This window comes from Homarus americanus, unplaced genomic scaffold (genome assembly GCF_018991925.1).
Source record: "Homarus americanus isolate GMGI-L3 unplaced genomic scaffold, GMGI_Hamer_2.0 scaffold32929, whole genome shotgun sequence".
Lineage (NCBI taxonomy): Eukaryota > Metazoa > Arthropoda > Malacostraca > Decapoda > Nephropidae > Homarus > Homarus americanus.
The window spans coordinates 19,135,212-19,154,183 of NW_024737097.1; the positions used below are offsets into that span (position 1 = coordinate 19,135,212).

An 18,972-nucleotide genomic window follows, 5' to 3' on the forward strand; every position below is an offset into this window, starting at 1 on the left:
CACTGACGTAAACTAAATCTGAAGACTATTTCCTTATTGCATTCTCTATTCGTCATGAAAATTGTTTCGTAGTTATGAAACATTTTACAATCAAATAAAATTATATTGAAATCAATTAAAATACATATTACGTCTGTATATTCAGTATTTTGTTTTTAATGTAAAGTTTAAGTTTATTTTATATATTCACTAGTATACAATACTGGTATAATTAACAATTATTTGTTTACGCAACAGCATACTATGACGTAATATTTACGCGAACAAAAATATAAATACAAATTAAATTTACAGAACTCAATACAAGCAAACACTCAATACAAGCAAACACTCAATACAAGCAAACACTCAATACAAGCAAACACTCAATACAAGCAAACACTCAATACAATCAAACACTCAATACAAGCAAACACTCAATACAAGCAAGCAAACACTCAATACAAGCAAACACTCAACACAAGCAAACACTCAATACAAGCAAACACTCAACACAAGCAAACACTCAATACAAGCAAACACTCAATACAAGCAAACACTCAATACAAGCAAACACTCAATACAAGCAAACACTCAATACAAGCAAACACTCAATACAAGCAAACACTCAATACAAGCAAACACTCAATACAAGCAAACACTCAATACAAGCCAACACTCAATACAAGCAAACACTCAATACAAGCAAACACTCAATACAAGAACATGCACAAGTTCCTGTATTTTTCAAAATCGTGCTAAAGTTGATCACTTTTTTTGCGTCACAACGACTGGTGTAAATTGATGTAAATGGCTTTTCTTGGCTGATTAAGTTAATTAGATCTTATGGTGGAAATAAAAGATATTTTGAGCTGCAATTGATATTAAACTCCGGAAATTTGTAAGTGGGAGGTCATCTATTCTTAGTCATTATGATGAAAAATATTAAATAGACGAAATTGATACAGTTCTGTACCTCCGTAGACCAATGTAAAGAGAACTCATGTTATTAGAGCTGTTGCTCGTTATAACTGCATTTTTTGGTTAAAACCCAAATTTGGTTCAAACACGGTGCCAACGTTAGAAATGCCAGAATAACTTGCAGTACAGTACCTTGATCGTCTAATTAATATAATTATCATTTCACTACTTAACAGATAATTACTAGTCGTTCGGGCGGTTAGTCTTTTCTTTATTACATTGCGAACCTTATCACCCATTGTTAATATAGGAGAAAACAAGAGTATCTGGAGGAAACCTGTGATGTTTGGTATTTGGCAGTAACCTACTTGACTGCTGGGTAACATCCTTCCAATACCGCCATAATATTACATCCTCGATTGATTATTTTACACTTGATATGTTCCCGGTACTGGTGGTGGTGGTGGTGATTGGTGTTCCCGGTACTGGTGGTGGTGGTGGTGATTGGTGTTCCTGGTAATGGTGGTGGTAGTGCTCCTGGTAGTGGTGATGGGGTGGATGGTGATCCTGGTAATGGGGGTGGTAGTTAATTGGTGATCTTGGTAGTAATGGTGGTTGATGTTCCTGGTAGTAGTGAATGTGGTGGTTGGTGTTCCTGTATTTGTTTTGCCTCGGTTTCATCACACCACAAACAATTAACAAGATGATCAGTGACAAAGAGGTAAAGAGTAAAAGTAAAAGCAAATAGAGCGACGATTTAAAGGTGACTTGAACCCACGGAAAATATTCCTTGATTAAACCCTTACTACTCATCCCAACGTTAACACCCTTCAACACCATTGCATTGACTGTTCCAATGTCAAGAACTACCTACCCTAAGGAAAGTCACCACCCATACATCATAATTTTTATTTAATTCTCGTACACTACCTATGCTTTGGTGGGTGCTAAACTCCCATGACTATTTTTCAAACTCGCATAGACTATTCTGCGATACACGATTACCAGAAAAATAGTGTCTGATTCCCCTAGCCCCTGGGGTGTAATAAATGTATTAAATAACCTACTACTTGACTCACACAATTGCGAATTAGAAAGTGGATTTGGTTTGGTTTATAAAATCCTGTTATTACATTTGGGTGTCTCTTTAAGGTCAGTATTGATATAATTATTCATATATATACTCTTTTGGTGAATTTTCCATAAAAGAAAATATAATAGAGTCGCTTATACAAAATAATTATAATAATTTAAAGGAACAATTTTCACCACGTTCTCGTCAATGACGTCATGACCGAGGCTATGTGGTACAACAACAAACTCTTAAACCTGTAGTGTGTGACAGACTGACGGTTTAAACGGTGATTGTCCCGTGGAAGTTGTTAAGGGGTGATCACAATTATTTATGTAGTTGTTAAAGGTCATATATTTAAATGGCGACTGTGGAGCCCAGCAACAAGTGACACCTTACACCCGGATTCTCATTATTGGTAAGTATTTTCTTTTTATTTCGTGTTTTGATGAAGAAAGTTTTCATGTTTACAAGAATATGATGGAAATATTCCAATGTTGCCATGCATGGAGATTACTATGGAAAATAGGTTTTTATAGTATTTCCTTGTCTCCTACGAATTTGGCCATCATTTCCGTCGGAAATGAGTAGTTATAGGGATATGACCTCTCCCTCCCCCCACAATTACCAATACTCTTAGTTACACAAAATGGACAGGGCTTTGAAGTAGAGGGAATTGTGGGGTAAAACACCAAAAACTGAAGAAACGAAACCTAATGAAACCTCATAACCAGAGAAACCAGAAGGACCTGACCTAACCTAGCCTAAAAAAGTGGTAATATAAGAATGGAGGAAACTGCAGCGGGCCTATTGGCCCATACTGGGCAGTCCCGTTTACACCCAACCCCTATTGCTCATATGAGCATCCAACCTATGTTTGAAACTATTCAGCGTATTCGAGTTAATGATGATATTTGGTAACTTGTTCCATTCATCCACTACTGTTTCCGATCCAGTGTTTACCTATTTCACGCCTAAATCTAAATTTGTCTAATTTAAAACCATTGTTACGAGTTCGCTCCTGGTTGGACAGTTTGAGTACCTTTGTAATGTCCCCTTTGTTTAGCCCTGACTTCCACTTGTACACCTCTATCAGGTCGCCACTCGCTCTACGTCTCTCGAGGGAGTGCAAATTAAGATGCTTTAACCTGTCTCTGTACTCAAGGTTCCTAATGCCTGGGATTAGTCTTGTCATTCTCCTCTGAATTCTTTCCAATGATTCTATATCCATTCTGTAATACGGTGACCAGAACTGAACTGCGTAATCCAGGTGTGGTCTCACAAGCGCAAGATACAGTTTTAGGATGACCTCGCTAGTCATGTAACTAACTCTCCTTTGTATGAACCCAAGTACTTTATTAGCGTTGTTACGAGCAAAAACACATTGTTTACTTGGCTTAAGGTTCCTACTTATCATTACTCCTAAATCTCTCTCGCAGTCGGATTTCTCTATGGCATCGTTGTTCATCTGGTATCTGGTTTCCCTGTTTACTTCTCCTATACCGAGTACTTTACATTTGTCCACGTTGAATTTCATCTGCCATTTTTCAGACCATTCGAAAAATTTGTTTAGATCTTCCTGTAGTTTTGCGGAGTCTTCGTCAGATTTAATAACACGTCCTATTTTAGTGTCGTCGGCAAATTTACTTATGTTGCTGTCTATGCTGATATCTATGTCGTTTTTGTATATAATAAATAATAATGGTCCAAGCACTGAGCCTTGAGGAACTCCACTTGTGACGTTGCTCCAATGGGACTTAGTGCCGTTAATGCTCACTCGCTGTTTCCTGTCCTGTAACCACGGCCTAATCCATTTAAGGATGTTACCTTTGTTGCCATGTGCTTCTACCTTTCTAATTAGTCTTTCGTGGGGGACTCTGTCGAAGGCTTTGCTAAAGTCGAGATATACCACATCATAATTGTGCCCCTCGTCCACCGATTCGAAAACTGATGAAAAGAATGTTAATAGATTAGTTAGACAAGAACGTCCGCTTGTGGAGCCATGCTGGGAATCTTTGATCAATCGGTGCTTCTCCAGGTGATTTCGAATAGAGTTTGAAATGATTGCTTCCAGTAATTTGCCTACTATTGATGTTAGACTGATTGAGCGGTAGATAGAGGATAGTGATCTATCCCCCTTCTTGAAAATCGGTATTACATTCGCTATCCTCCAGGATTCTGGTACTACACCTGTTTTTAAGGACATGTTAAACAACTTTCCTAAGGGCATACTAAGCTCTTCCTTACATTCCTTTAATACTCTGGCAAATATCTCATCGGGACCAGGTGACTTATTAGGCTTTAGTTTGTCTATTTGCTTATTAACATCGTTACTAGTCACTACTATCTCGCTTAATTTGTTTTCTTCACTATCTCTGAATAGAGTCGGTGCTTCTATGGAGAAATTTCCTCATGTCACTGCTAAGGCCAGTAGTCCAGGCTATCCAGCCAGTATTACTTGATGATAGTGTTCCGGCCTTAGCAGTGACATGAGGAAATTTCTTCATAGAAGATAAAAGTTTTCGGTAAATTTTTGCTATAGGACACGAGTCCCTAGGGGTTGACCAATATGTTTTTCCAGTGTATTTTGGTGGGTTTTAAATGAATGACTAATTTTTTGCGGAACTTGCTCGTTTTTGTCCCCCCCAACTATAATGGTGGAGAGCCTTGGAAATCGGGGTGTTTGGGTAGGTGGAGGAAACGAGTCCTCTAACCTAACCCCTAGCCCTGGTAGGCCTAGCTTAAACTAACCTAAATGTTTCAGTAGTTAAAAACTTTGAGGCGCTCCATGTCCGAAAGTACAATACCTTCGTTAGAAGTGGAAGGACCAGGGATACGTAAGAATTGGATAGAATGATCGTCTTTCTCATAAAACTCGGCAAGAAACTTTAAAAAAATTGTAGGAGCACAAATGACAGCCAACCTCCACCACGGCCATTGTGAGACTGGTCAATGAAATTACACAGGCTGCTTCCTTTGAAAAAAAATCACTTGACTGGATGACGTCGGTTAATATTGCGCATAAGTGATGCACCATTAACATCTCGCATACACTGATTACTATGTAAAATAAATTAAAGTAAATTGTGGCTATTATCCATTTCCGCCATGTATATGTGGGATTCAAAAAGCTCAGAATAGCGAGATCTAAATGTTTCAGTAGTTTATGACTTTTGAGCACGCTATGTCCTAAAGTAAAAAAATACCAAATTTTCTTAACTTGAGAAAATAACAAAGCGCACAATGAACATGTATTGCACAATATCACTTACAGTATTAGGTCTGAAATCGGTGGAGGAAAATGGCCAAACCTTGCCTTCCTGTGCATGCCATGTTTAGATTATAGGAATGGTTCTTTATTCAGAAAGTAATTTTATTTTAGAAAAATTAAATAAAAGAACTAGTATTTTAGGTTTGGTTAGGTAGGTTAGTTTTTATTTTATGAATGTTAGATTATGGTGTGTAGTTCTATCTAAAACAAAAAGGGGGGGGGGGGAATGGTATTGCATTTCACAAAAATAAAAGACAATACTAGAAGATAATAGCCAGTGTTTTAGGTGGTTAAGATTTCTAAGTTAGTTTTCTTCATTTTATGAATGACAAAGCATTGTCTATCAGTCAATCGATCAATCAAATGTGCCATCTTCACATACGAGGGTTGGCCACTGCAGGCCCTTCACTTTAAACGTTTTTGGTTGTTTTCACCAATCTCCTTGAGGTTTTGCCCATCTCTGGGAACCCATTTTTTAATTTCATTCATCTATCCCAGTCTTTGCCTTCCTCTGACCCTCCTACCCATAACTTTGCCCATTAATATTTCTGCTGTTATCCACTTATCCCTAATTATATTATATGACCAAAGTACAGTACGGTCTCCTTTTCTTGTTCTATAAATTTCAAGTACCGGGTATGAACAGTATTTCAATTGAAGTTTTTGCCAGTCTTGGTACTTTTTCATTTATTTTCATGTCATTGTAACTAGTTTTTAATACTGTATTCTTTAACACCACATTTCAAAGACCTCTTCTTTCTGGTGTCTGCTGAAGGCGTCCACGGCTCCATGCTTCTGATCCATGCAGCAGCCCTAATCATACTGTACTTAGTATTTCAACAACCTTTTTCTCAGATTGAAGTTTGTCCCATTTAGATTATAAATGCTCTTTTTATCTGACCTATTCTCTCTTTTTTTCTTTCGTATATCTACATTCACAGCTAATGTTACTTCATAAGTACTGTACAGTATATTATGTAATAATATATTGCATTTTCCACTTGTTTAAATTCCCTGTTGATTACTACAATTTTTATTTCGGGATTTATTTTTAATTTGGAAACAACCATTACTTTTTTATCAGCATTAATTCTTAACCTGTCTTCTTTATCTTTTTCCACTAATCTGTTAACCTGTCTCTGCAATGCCACTTCCCTGTCTGTGATAATAGCAGTAACTGTACTGTATTGTCTTCATAGCGTATATTTGATATAGCTGCTATATACCATTAGCTTTTATTTCTTAATTGTTACTTAGAACTTTTCCATTTACCAATTCTGAGGACATATTATACTGTACAATGTTGGAGGTAGAATACAGCTTTGCCTTACTCGCCGCTCAATTTGGAACCAACAAGTACACTACATTACAGTACTATACAGCATTTACTAACACTGCAACTTCCTGTTGCCAGTGAAGAATTTTTTGGAATTCTAATATCTTCTTCATAATACTTATTTCTTACAAGACATTGACTATAGTTTATAATGTTATTACCTTATCAAAGGCTTTTTCAAAATCAACAAAGCAGGCATGGTACTACAGTATATACAAATTTCTTTGGACCTTTAAAACTCTTTCATTAAATATTCTCCAACCAAATACCGTACTGCTCTTCTATTTCTTATTCTAATATCCACTGTCCGCATAAATTTTATTCTATTTGAGACTGTGTAATAAACTTTGCGAATATGATTCATTGAGATAATTGTTCTAAGCAGGGTGCACTGTAAGGCTCCTTGTTTTTTTTATAATGTACAGTCCCCTTCACTGGTGCATTTACAGGGGCTCGTCATATAATCATTCCACAAATCATTTCATTGAGATCTTTGTTTTAATATTGTTTTACTTTGATTCAACAGTATGTTTACTATTGTAGATTTCCTACTGTCGAATATAAACAAACCCAGTGCTGCAACACTGCACAAAACCTGACGAGCCCCTGTAAACGCAATAGTGAACGGGACTGTACATAACATAAATAGTGATTTTTTGAAATCCCTGGCAAGGTCTCTGTAACCGCCTTAGTTAAGGACGGTCGGGTGATGGGCAAGTCGAAGGGAATGATCAGAACCCGCCTTTTGACGCACTCGGCATTTATTGTTATGGTCAAAAACCTGCAAGGAGCAAGGCGTCCATTAGTATTATATGGTGATCCATCTGATACGTAATTTGTTAGTCTCACAATTTTATCTAGACTACATAAGGTCATTAAAAATAGTGACGTAATACAAAGTACAGAACTCTATTAATCTTGGTTGCGCTTCATTCCACATTGTCTTATTGCTACAGATTAGGCAGAAAACGAGTAGGCACAGTATTCTATAACATCACATTATTACGAGCATAATTAGTCCACAATATTTCGGGATTAAGGGGTATGTCATCACGTAGGTTGTCGTTACAAGTGCAGGTCGATGCAAATCAGTATGGTGTTCCAAGAGACCATAGTACTGCGAAAGTTGTCTTTGCACAAAACTCGGGGACAGGATTGTGAGTCGGTGTGTTCACTACACTCAATGGGGTTGGACGATACTGTGTGCCAGAGGTGTCCCGAGCCCCTATCCATGGTCATAACGAAATACTTGCTCTATAGCTGCGAGGTTTACAAACCTCTGGTGAGGTCACAGGTTGTGCGGTCACATGGGGGTCACAACACCGCTTCAGTCTACAAGGGAGGTCGCGGCGTACGTGGTCGTAGGCCGAGAGATTTATGTTTGTTTGAGTAAGGTGATACTCGTAGACAGCATATCGGTTGAGGTGCTGGGAGGCACTCGGTGTCGAGTGGAGGTGCTGAAGGCAGCAAAAGCCAGCACTTGTGTAGCTGTAGCCAGTGGCAACAAGTCTCCTTTTAAGTGCACTGTAGTTACATATTTTAGTCGAACATGCGATCCTATTCTTATTCATTTGTTTTAAAATTCTGTTGGAAGCTGAGCAACCTCACAATCTTTATACAGTACAGTAATTTTTCACTTTACTCACAGCTGTCTCTTAACTTCTGTTCCTGAAATTGGAGATTTGATCTTTATTTCCTTTTCATTTCTGCCTTCTTTTTTACTTCAACCTCAAATAGGACCTTATCATCTTTGGTTTTAAAAGTTCCCCCCCTTTAACTACACTGGTTTATTTGTTTAACCCAGTGGTTCCCAACCTTTTTGTACTCGCGACCCATTTCTCAAAACCCCGAAACACGCGCAACCCATCTGCTATCAGCCGCGAACACGAATAGCCTAACCGTAATACATTGAAAAGAGTGAGCGAAAACTGTAGCCTACTCCACCGGCACAATGTTATGTTGTGTGTTCTAGGTTGCTGGTGTATCAGCGAAATGAAAGTTTTTGGTAATGTTCCTGCTGATGTACTAAGTTCTTCTCCCAAGGCTTCTCGACCCCCCCAGCCAACCCTCCGCAACCCCATGCGGGGTCGCCACCCACAGGTTGGGAACCCCTGGTTTAACCATTTGAATATTTCCCTACGGTTATATCTATTATCATCATCTCTTATCTACTTCCTATTTAGAAAATTTCATTCAGCCTGTCTTCAGTCATGTTTAAGTTTTTCATAAGCCTCACTTTGCTTATTAACTTTCTTTGCTTATTTAATTTCTTAAAATTTTAATTTTTTTATCCAATCACTTTTAGGCTCCTTCCTTTGTACTATTAAATTTTTCCCCACTCTCTAATATTGTTGTGCAAATTCTAGCTTATAATGTACACACAATTATTATTTTGTTTAAAGAAAAAATGGAGGCTTATCTTTTACACCCTATACCACACTTTACCTTTCTCTTAACAGTACTTTCAGTTACTGTACTTAGCTTATTGTAGGAAGGGTTTTGACACTAATGAATTTCTGTGAAGACTTCACCACTAATGCTATTTGAATCTGTCCATCCCATTTCACTTAATCCGAGAATGTCTCGCAGCAACCATTTGATTTCCTTGTATCAAGATAAAAAAAAAAGAGAAATAAACCAGCATATGATTATAGAAGTAAACTTGGCGGACAGAGGCAGTCCTTCATGATAGAAAACATGATAAATCATAAAATTTAAGGATTGTGCATGTAGTACGTTTTCTGTAAGTGTTCACACACTGAGGTGAATTGTATGTTGTTGTTTGGAATTCAAGTACGTAATTTAAAAACAGATGTGTTGAGCACACTAAGAAACTGAGAAAGTGTCATTCATGTACGGTACAGGGTATACAGTATATCTTTTGCAGAGTAGTTGTTTAAATCCAACTGGACATGCTTGTAATCATGTAGTACTTTTATCATAGGGCAGAAATGTATTTGCAAGTGTACTTTTACTTTTAGCTTTATCCTCTTCCTTCACCACTGCTCGGCTCGCTAGCCGCTTGGGTTGTCGGTCACGTCTCTGTTCCATGCTGTTGGCAAGTACTGGGCATGCACTGGCTCCTGAATGGATCTGAACCTGCTCCAGTGTTAGTCAGGTCATGAAACCGCTCACACTCAGTGCTGCCACAACACTCTTTGGCAGGTTGTTCCAAGAGTTCACAATTCTCACTCCAAAAAAGTTCGTTCTTGCAGTTTTCTGGACTTTAGGCTTCAACCTTGAGCTGTGACACCTAGTAGGGCAGGCGTCCGCCAGCTCCAAGTATGGACACTCGACGGAGTAGTGCACTTGGAGATGTTTATACACCTCAATTAGGTCACCCCTTGCATGTCCGTAGTATAAGCTAGGCAGTTGCAGGCATTCTAATCTTTCTGGATAGCTGAGGTGGCCCTCCTTTGAACATTCCCAATTAACTGACAGTCCCTAGCATATCTGGGGGACTAGGTGGGGTGACAAATGACAATACTCCAGGCGAGGAAGCATCTCACTTTTGAACCAAATGGTTTAGTCGCTTGATTCACCTTCTCACAATGGCCCGAGAACTTAAATTCATTGTCATCATACACACCCAGGTCCTTTTCACATTCGGTCTCTATTAATGCAGTTTCTTCGTTCCGTTGGGACATATGATACGCCTCCTTACTGTTGGTATGACCCAGGTGCATCCTCTTACACTTCGTGACGTTGAATCTTAGCAGCCATTTCTTCGCCCATTCTTGAAGCTCGCAGGGATCTTTCTGCTGCTCTTCAGTTTGTTTGGTTCTTAATTTTCCTAAATAACTTGGCATCGTCTGCAAACATTTGTATGTAGGCTTGTATAGCTTCTGGCAAGTCATTAATGAAACAAACAAACAAACAGTGGGTCCAATACACTGCCCTGTGGTACCCTGCTTGTCATGGGTACACATGATGATTTTGTACCATTAATCACCACACACTGCTTGTGATCATGCAGAAAGTCTCAGATCCACGCTAGGACACTTATCCCGAAACCCATACCCTTCCAGTTTAATTCTCTGCTTTTCATGGGGTAAGCTGTCGAAAGCCTTGGCAAAATCTATGTACTGTATATATTGTCCATATTGCCACCCTGTTCCAGAATTTGGGTCCAAACATCCAGTACCAAGGGGGGGGCCACCAAATGTTATGCCATCTATCTGATTTCAGTACTGTATACGTACAGTATAATGTTTTGTTGAAAGAATCAACCATAATCCTCGGTTGCCAGAGAGAAAACTTTGTGAAATTGGGAAGCCTTTAGGCCATTTATATTGTAAGCACAGTTCATTAGTATGTAGTTTTAAATTAAGAGGGACAAAGTATATAGATAAACAAATTAAAAGCCCTAGTTATTTACAAGGTAGGCCTAATGGGGCAGCTACCTTTGTGAATTTTTGGAAGTCCGTACAATAGAGAATAAACCTTATCAAATCACGTTAAGACCTCCGTTTTTACCTCAAAATTGATAACACTGACTGACCAGTGCCGGATTAACCATGAGGCATTTGAGGCATTGGCCTCAGGCCCCCCGACTCTAAGGGGCCCCCAAATCCAAACATTCTCGAAGTTGAAGCGTATAAAACATGAACTTCGTTCAACGATGTCCTAGCAACGTCTCAATTTTCTGTCTCTTATGAACATTGAATGTGTTACTTTGCAGAAGCTTAATATTGATGAAATCATTGATAATTTTGGGTATATTTTGTTCTTGTTATTTATATATACCTTGAGGGTAGGGGGCCCCAAGTTGATCTGTGCCTTTGGCCCCTATTAAGCTTAATCCGGCCCTGTGACTGGCACATGCTATAATGGAGAAGAGAGACTGGTGTTTTATGTGATCCATTTTAAAATGTAAGTTAGTTCATGTGTGTTGTTTTCTTTAACTTTTTTCATATTTATATTTTCAAAACATTATGAATCAATGCATTATAAGTCAAATTGTTCCTAAAATTATCTTCTAAGATTTGGCTGCTTCTTCATTTTGCTGAGCTTCTATTTATATTCCTTCTCCTTTAAGGCAGAGATTGCATAAGGAGCTGGTTTAGTAGTCCAATCTTCAGCATTTTAAGCAGTTCATGCAGTGCCGGATTTAGACCTGTGGAGGCCCATGGGCAGCCTCTTTGTGGAGGCCCCCCCTCATTATAACTACCCAAGAGGGTGGGGTGGCGAGTGAAGCGAGCCTAAACATCTGGGAGTTCTGGGAGGCGCTGTAAGCTCCCCGGGAAAATTTTGAAATTTGAACACTTCTTTGGAGAATTTTGAAGCCATATGCAGTTATATTGAGGAAATTAGAACATTGAGAAATTGTTAATTAACTGTATATTTATTGATAGTGTACAAATTCCCAACACACACACACACACACAAAAAAAAAAGTGAGACATGACTGGATTCATTCATGTGGTTTCAAGTCGACCAGCCCTGATATAGCTACTACCGCATATGTCAAAAATTTTCAAGAGACTTCACAGAAAATAATAATATATTATTATTGCTGAACATAGTTTTACGTGATGGAATACATAAACATGAATTTTAAAGAATGAAAATAAAAATAATCCAAATAAATAAACATATAAATAAAATATTGTAATGTGTGGAGGCTCCTGGGCAGCTGCCCACTTTGCCCACTCCTGAATCCGGCCCTGAGTTCATGTGGTTTATTTTTTATTTTTTGTCAAGGTTTGGTGTGGGTAACATTTTGGTATGGAATTTCCTGGATTTTGGCATTGGTATGGTTTTAAATCTGAAGAGAACCGGGGTGTGTGTGTGTGTTGACAATGAACTTATGTTCTCGGTTCATTGTGAGAAGGTGAATTATGCATCTTAGCGAGCTCTTATAAGAAGGGTGTTCAGATCCCTTGTAACGCTCTTAAAAATGAGATGTTTCCCAATTTGGGGTACTGTACTGTTATGCTAGAGACTCAGCTGATTGGTATGTCCAAAAGAGGACCACCAGACTGGTTCCTGCACTAGGGCACCTCAGTTACTTGGAGAGATTAGAATGCATATAGTTGCATAGCATATACAGTAGCTGTGTACTATAGGCGGGTAAGGGGTGACTAATAGAAGTTAATTAACATCTCGGAGGGCACTACTCAGTCGAGTGCTCCACAGTTCATACCTGAAACTGACAGATGCCCGCCCCACCCCCCACTAAAGGTGGCAGCACACTGGGCACTTTCCTTCGAAGTCACAACATGTTAGCCGCTTTCGCTGACTGCTGGCCCCTACAATTCAGCGAGGAGCAGCACGATTTCAGATGTTACGAAAATGGACAATGGTGTTGAATATACAAGTGAAATTTTAAATCCTGAAACAATAATAATTTAAATACACCACATAAAACGGTGACATTTCACTTTGAAAGTTCTTTAGTATTATTAAATCCTCATTCGGGGTTATCTTTGACTTGAAGATGAATCGGCGCACATCACTTAGTCTTAAACCAATTTAAGTAACTTAATATCAGGTCACTTAATAGGTCTGGTCATAAAGGTTTATGTTAGGTTAAGTTTAGCTTATTTCCCGAAGGAGGCCAGTGACTCGTGTAGGATCCGTAGATTAGATGAGTTTAGGGTTGTCAATCTTCAGGTAGAATAAACTAGGGGAAAAATCTTCATATGATCCCTAATTCTTACGAGTCCGTCGATCTTATTCAAACTCAAAACATTTATTGACAATTAAGACGATACTTCGCAGTTTGGAGTTTTGCACACGGCGCGTTAGCTTCCATTGAGCCATTGGTTATGGGTGACTCAGGAGTTAAATATTAATTTTATTTTGGTTGTAAATGCTTTATGGCGAGAAAAATCACCCCTAGTGAATCCTAGTTTCTGAAAGACAGTTATGATCACAAAAACTTACGAATGTGCAAGATTGGGAAAATTTAAAAAGTGTTGTGAAGATGGCAATAGCGGTGGTAGTTGTGCACACGGCACGCAGCGAGAGTTGGTAGGGCAGCCGCTACTAGCTCCGACTCTTCTGTTACCAGACGTCACTAGCTCTTGAACTCCACCGTTTTCTCTAGTGTTGTGTTGATTCTCGTTTTCGTTTATCCAGATCGCTAGCAGTAAGGTCAACTGATATATACATATATTTGTAAGTAGACGATTATTTTTGTTACATTTATAAATTTGTATTTGTTTTTTTTTTCGTTGCCGGGTTTTACCACTTGTGAGAAATGGTGTAATTCCAGAGCCGACTGTGAATTAATTCGGGTATCATTTGAGGAAATCTGAAGTGACTACTTGGTGAAATGGGTTATGAGAACCTGTTGGACGGTTATAGAACTATTATCTGTTTTTACACTTGACTCGGGGCCCATGATCTATGACAATGATAACACGGGCTGTTTACAGTTTGTTTCGACAGCCCTGAAAATATGAAATTGGTGGAGTTCCCATATTGATGAGGGCGCCTCAAGTATAAAATATTCTCATGCACATCTCAACTTTTATTGATAGAATTTCTCAGAATATTATGTAGTCTGTGAATGGCTAATCATTTGTATTACAATTACAAAATTATTTTAAGGAATAAATTCCTGTAGTGTTCAATTTGTCATGAATACTTTAAATGGATCACGTCACATGTTTATTGGATGACATAAGTACTGCAGCTCTTAGGAAATCTTTTTCAACGAATCACTCGGTCAGCTCGATTTGATACCGAAGAATCGTCTGTTTCCTCCCTGATGTTATCCATTTTATCATCATTGATGTTGTGACTTATCATTGTTATCAGTGGACTTTCACAGGACTTGATTGTGCATTTACTTCTGCCATAGTCCTCCCACATTCAGATGGACATGCTTACGTTTCTCGAGAATGATCAACTCCTGTCCAAGTTATCACTAAAAAGTTTGCGCAGCTGGTTATTTTTCTAAGAGGACGATCTTAAAAGTGGCAGAGGACTTTGTCAACGCCTTTTTATGTGTGTATAGGTTACTTGCTATAGGTAGTCTGAAAACTCCCAAGTTAGAGAATGAGACAACCCCACTTAAGATTTTTCATTCTCAAGATTTAATTTGCCCTTAAGGCCGAAAGCAGCCAGTAAGTCGCATTGTGCTATTCAATGATTGGAACCTTGAACCTTGAAAGCACTGTAGTAAGCCAAAACATTGCGGCTAACAAACCTACTGCACTGAATCCATGGCCTCTCTAAACGGGAAGTGCTTGCGTTTATTGACTTTTTTTTTACGATGTTAAAGTGAAATTTTTTCTGTGTTCCTGATTTATAATGGAAATGACAGTAGGCAAAGTTAAACACTATAATTCCTAACATTGTCATAATCTAACAAGTCAACAAAGGCTTCTTGCAGACCAATCAGGTTAGGTACAAACGATGTGTCGCGCGTATTTTAACACCACGGTTGGTATTAAGAGCAAGAATAGTGCTCGCTCTAAAGTTGAGGTGTCCTCTGTTATTGTTATTATGTTTTACCCTTATATTTTAAAAGAAAATATGAAATTACAGTATATACAAAATAATCCGGTTAACTTTGTGTAACCATGGTAGACTTTTTCTCGTAAGATGACTCAAGCCTACCTGTCTATTGTATTCTTCTAGAAACAGAAATGCGATTAGGATAAAATGGTATCACTTGAGGAGTCTTGCATGAATTTCGGAATTGTCACGTGGGCCAGAACAAGACAGTGATGGAGATATATTCCTTAAGGGCGTCTTATATCACATGAACGTTCATATTTACTTATATCGAACCACCCAAGTGGTTACAGATTTGGCGGCGTCACCAAGCGGAAGTGACGTAGCAGTGTACCAGTGAACTCTCTGGTCAACATTTTTTTCGTTTGTGACCATGTACTGTACCGTACCATGTAGTGTATGTATATTTTTTCGACCGTAACGTGCGGTAGATATATATACCATGTAGTAGAGTATTTAAATAAAGATTATTGTGCAGTAACCAAGCTATTATATTATAGTATTTTGTTAGACGATCACCGATTCGTTAAAAAATCGAAAGAAAAGTTAAATGTGCTTTAACTTTTTGTCGGAAAATCTCACTTGAAGTCAACGGGGTCTGGTCCATTCAGGCCAACCTTGGTCATACAGAGTTATTGAGGGAGGCGAAAGGTTATAAAATGGTTCAGCGTAAAATTTAAATAGACAACGTACAGAGAGGCGGGAAACCACAATCTCCTGATCACTGCACAATAGTTGACAGCTCGCCAGTCATACCTTGTCTTATCTATTATCACTATCCGTCATAACAGTTCATGCCCCCTTTTTATACGAACATTGAAAATGGACTTGCTGTTCTGTATTTTTGATTGATGTGTGGGTGGGCGTTGTAAACTTATTTTTATTTTAGCTCCACTCATAAATGGGTAAGTATATTAGGCCTAATAAAACATCAAGTGATGTTTCTTCACTAAACGAAGTGCAGAGTTTTATGTTCCGGTATTTTAACCTGTCTGTTATCGCTACATGCTAATTATCTATATCAGTGTGTGTGTTGTGGAGTGTCTGGCACACCGTTGCTCTTGGAAACCCTGAACACTGCACCGTGCACCAACTCGCATTTACTTCCACGCCATTTCATTGCAAGTCTATTACCGGGTGTTATATTTTATTTATCTTTTTCAGTTCCTAATTAAAAAGAGAATCCGATTCAGGTCTGCATTTACGTAGGCAAAATTTTTCTTCGCAAATAACAATTGACTGGAAACAGGAGTGTGAGGAGGCGGGGTTGGGGAAAGGGGTGGGGGAATGATTAACACGTCGAAGTCAGAAGCAGCTAATGTCAGCACCAATATCCTTCAATTGTGTATAAAGTGTACTGCAGTGAGTAATATAAACTTTTCGGACAGTAACTTCAAGCAGGACCTCCCAGGGTTTCAATGAAGGGACCTCAAATACTTCCATGAACTGTCGTTTTCTCTATTAATCGATTGTGCAGCTAAAGTCGAATTCCATTTACTCGTCAGATTTTGAATACACTAAGCACTGTTCCGGAATGCATGTTAATAATCATGATGAATTGTGTGAAGTGGCAAAACAGCGTTACCAGACGAATAAAGAAGTTTAGACAATGGCAGAACAACTTAACCACACAAGTGAGGAAATTGTAAGTGCAGTTACTGCTTGCTGCATTAGTAACAATCACAGTGGCTGTAGATGCTGCGAAAGATGTCTCAAGACATGGTGACGTGTGCTGCTAAAACTAAAGAGCTCACACATATTCTGGAGGTTTCCTGCCTTTTCTTTACTTTAGTATCTGGTTGGTTTTACGCTATTTAATCGTCGGTCTGAATACACGGGCAAAATTAAATATTTAATACATGCTACAAATGAGAAACAAATTCTCTAGTGTGTCCTTGGCATTAGGAAAATTTTGGCAATTTAAACGAATTATATTGTTCAAGCAGCCAACTGATCTCTTACATCCTTCACATAAGATTAGTTTCAAAAAGCGAATTTGTCTATTTGAGTGAACTTGACTTCATTAATAGTATGATTTAGGATCAATAATATTACCACGGAATTTTATCATTATAACTGTAAATGTAGCTGTGGTCGTGCTAACGAACAAACAGAAACGCGGAAAAAGAAAAGCAGTGTTGCTGTGTGGGGAATTAACGAAGCGAGGTTATAATGATCCCCAGCTTGAGCGTCACAATTAACACACGGCGGCCATAGATAATATACACTCCATCCATTACTCTTATCTCTGTTTAACTACAATACATGGTCACGTACACAACTCATCAGGGACTCGTCTTTATCTCTGTCTTGGCATTCGTACTTAGATTTGGGCTGTCTCGCTGTCTCCTCACAAGAAAGTGGCATTTGTTACTTGTGATTGGCAAATTTAAGTGTAAATATCCAGGAGTCGTGTGTACATTCAACAAGATTATGGATCAGTGTACGTGGTTGACATAGATTGCTTCTTCCGGGTTTTGTAAAGCTAAAATTAACATATACGAGTATTCCACAACAGTGGAGAAGAATGTGTGGAAACGTGTCGTAATAGTCGTGAGAGAACGAACAAGCAAAAAGGACTGGGTATGGTGTTTAGGGAGCTCGTGATGTACTATCTGGTGTAAGGAGAGGTGTCTTGTTTTTATGTGAGTTTCAAGTGAGTACCTCTAAGATTTATTGAGTACATTGCAACTGAACTTCTTTCACGAGCTCTTCATAGATAGGACTTTGATCTTGAAACAGCTGTCAGGAGTCATGATTATCAGATGTGATTCAGGGTTCGGTTTGGTGTATTGGCCACTCCAGTGATAACTAAGAGTTATTAGTGTACAGTATTAGTTGCCATAAGGCACCACTAAATGCTCGCCAAGCAGTTGTGTGAGGTTACAATCCCAGAAAGTGTTGAAAAAAGAAATTAGGTAAATAGAAAGAGATCTTGAGACATGTTGAAATCGTGTTTTTTTCTGTTAGGGTGTAGTATAGACGAGAGTTTATCACACGAAAAGTACGCTCGATTTCAATAAACGAAATTTAAAAGGAAAAATCGGATAGTGCGACTACATTTATTATTTATCTGCATTTCTGTGTTTAAATAGCAATGGTCTTTAAGCGTGTACTCCTAGTAGGTCCATACATTAGACAACTACGAGAAATAAAGGAAGGCAATTCTTGGTGTTGTAACATCTCTGTCTGAGGAAAGTATTACAATCTGGCATGTTCCACTAGTGACTATACTGTACTATGCATTGTAAGAGGACCACCACTAAGAACTACAGGCGTCACACCACCAGCTTTCCCGACAAGTAACTGGCAAAAATACAGTGTTGTACAATGTATTGGAAATTATCGTTTGTCTTTCGTGGTGGTTTTGGGGGTAAAGTAACAAGTGCAACATTTGTTTTTGTATTTTATGAGCACAGTGTGTCTTACAGCTGGTTGATGTGTCATGGACTGAACTGTCCTTAGTTCAGTTAGTTCAGTTGGTCACCTTTTGTATCGTGGATTTATGATAGGAATCGAAGGTAAAAAAATCTGTAGCAACGTTCTTCACGAGCAGTCAAGTGGCGTTGTACAACGCTTCAAATGTACCGATTGTCTTTTGTTACCCCCTTGGAACATTGGACATGACCACATTGTAGGGTGTGCAGGAATCCTCCTTCAAGGAAGTATCCCGTAGCTCTTATGCGTAGTGCAGTAGGAGAGGCCATTAGTTCCTGTGCAAGAGACCTTTTAACTGTTCTCTTCAGCCATCATCATCAAGCTGCTGTAGAAACTCTTCCGTCGGGCTTCCTCCTTTGCCAGCAATCATTTTTGTAACACGTACCTGATGGTCGTGTTCCTGTTTTGATGTTGCTGCTTCCATTTTCAGTACTGTATTTGTCAGTACTCGGGGTGTACAAGTTTGGCAGCGGATGCATGTGTTAA

General features: G+C 38.7%; 1 protein-coding gene across 2 annotated transcripts in view; it reads left to right on the top strand.

The window, feature by feature from the left end:
• The first annotated feature begins 2,193 nt into the window (after positions 1-2,193).
• LOC121873275 (copper-transporting ATPase 1-like) overlaps positions 2,194-18,972 on the top strand; it is a 76,552-nt gene continuing 59,773 nt past the window's right edge. Inside the window, exon 1 of one of the 2 annotated variants that reach the window (XM_042376719.1) lies at positions 2,194-2,390. The gene's annotated coding sequence lies outside the window, so the exon portion shown is untranslated. Of the gene's footprint in view, positions 2,391-13,578; positions 13,702-18,972 lie in introns of those variants that run through there. The other variant, XM_042376718.1, reaches the window with a different exon arrangement.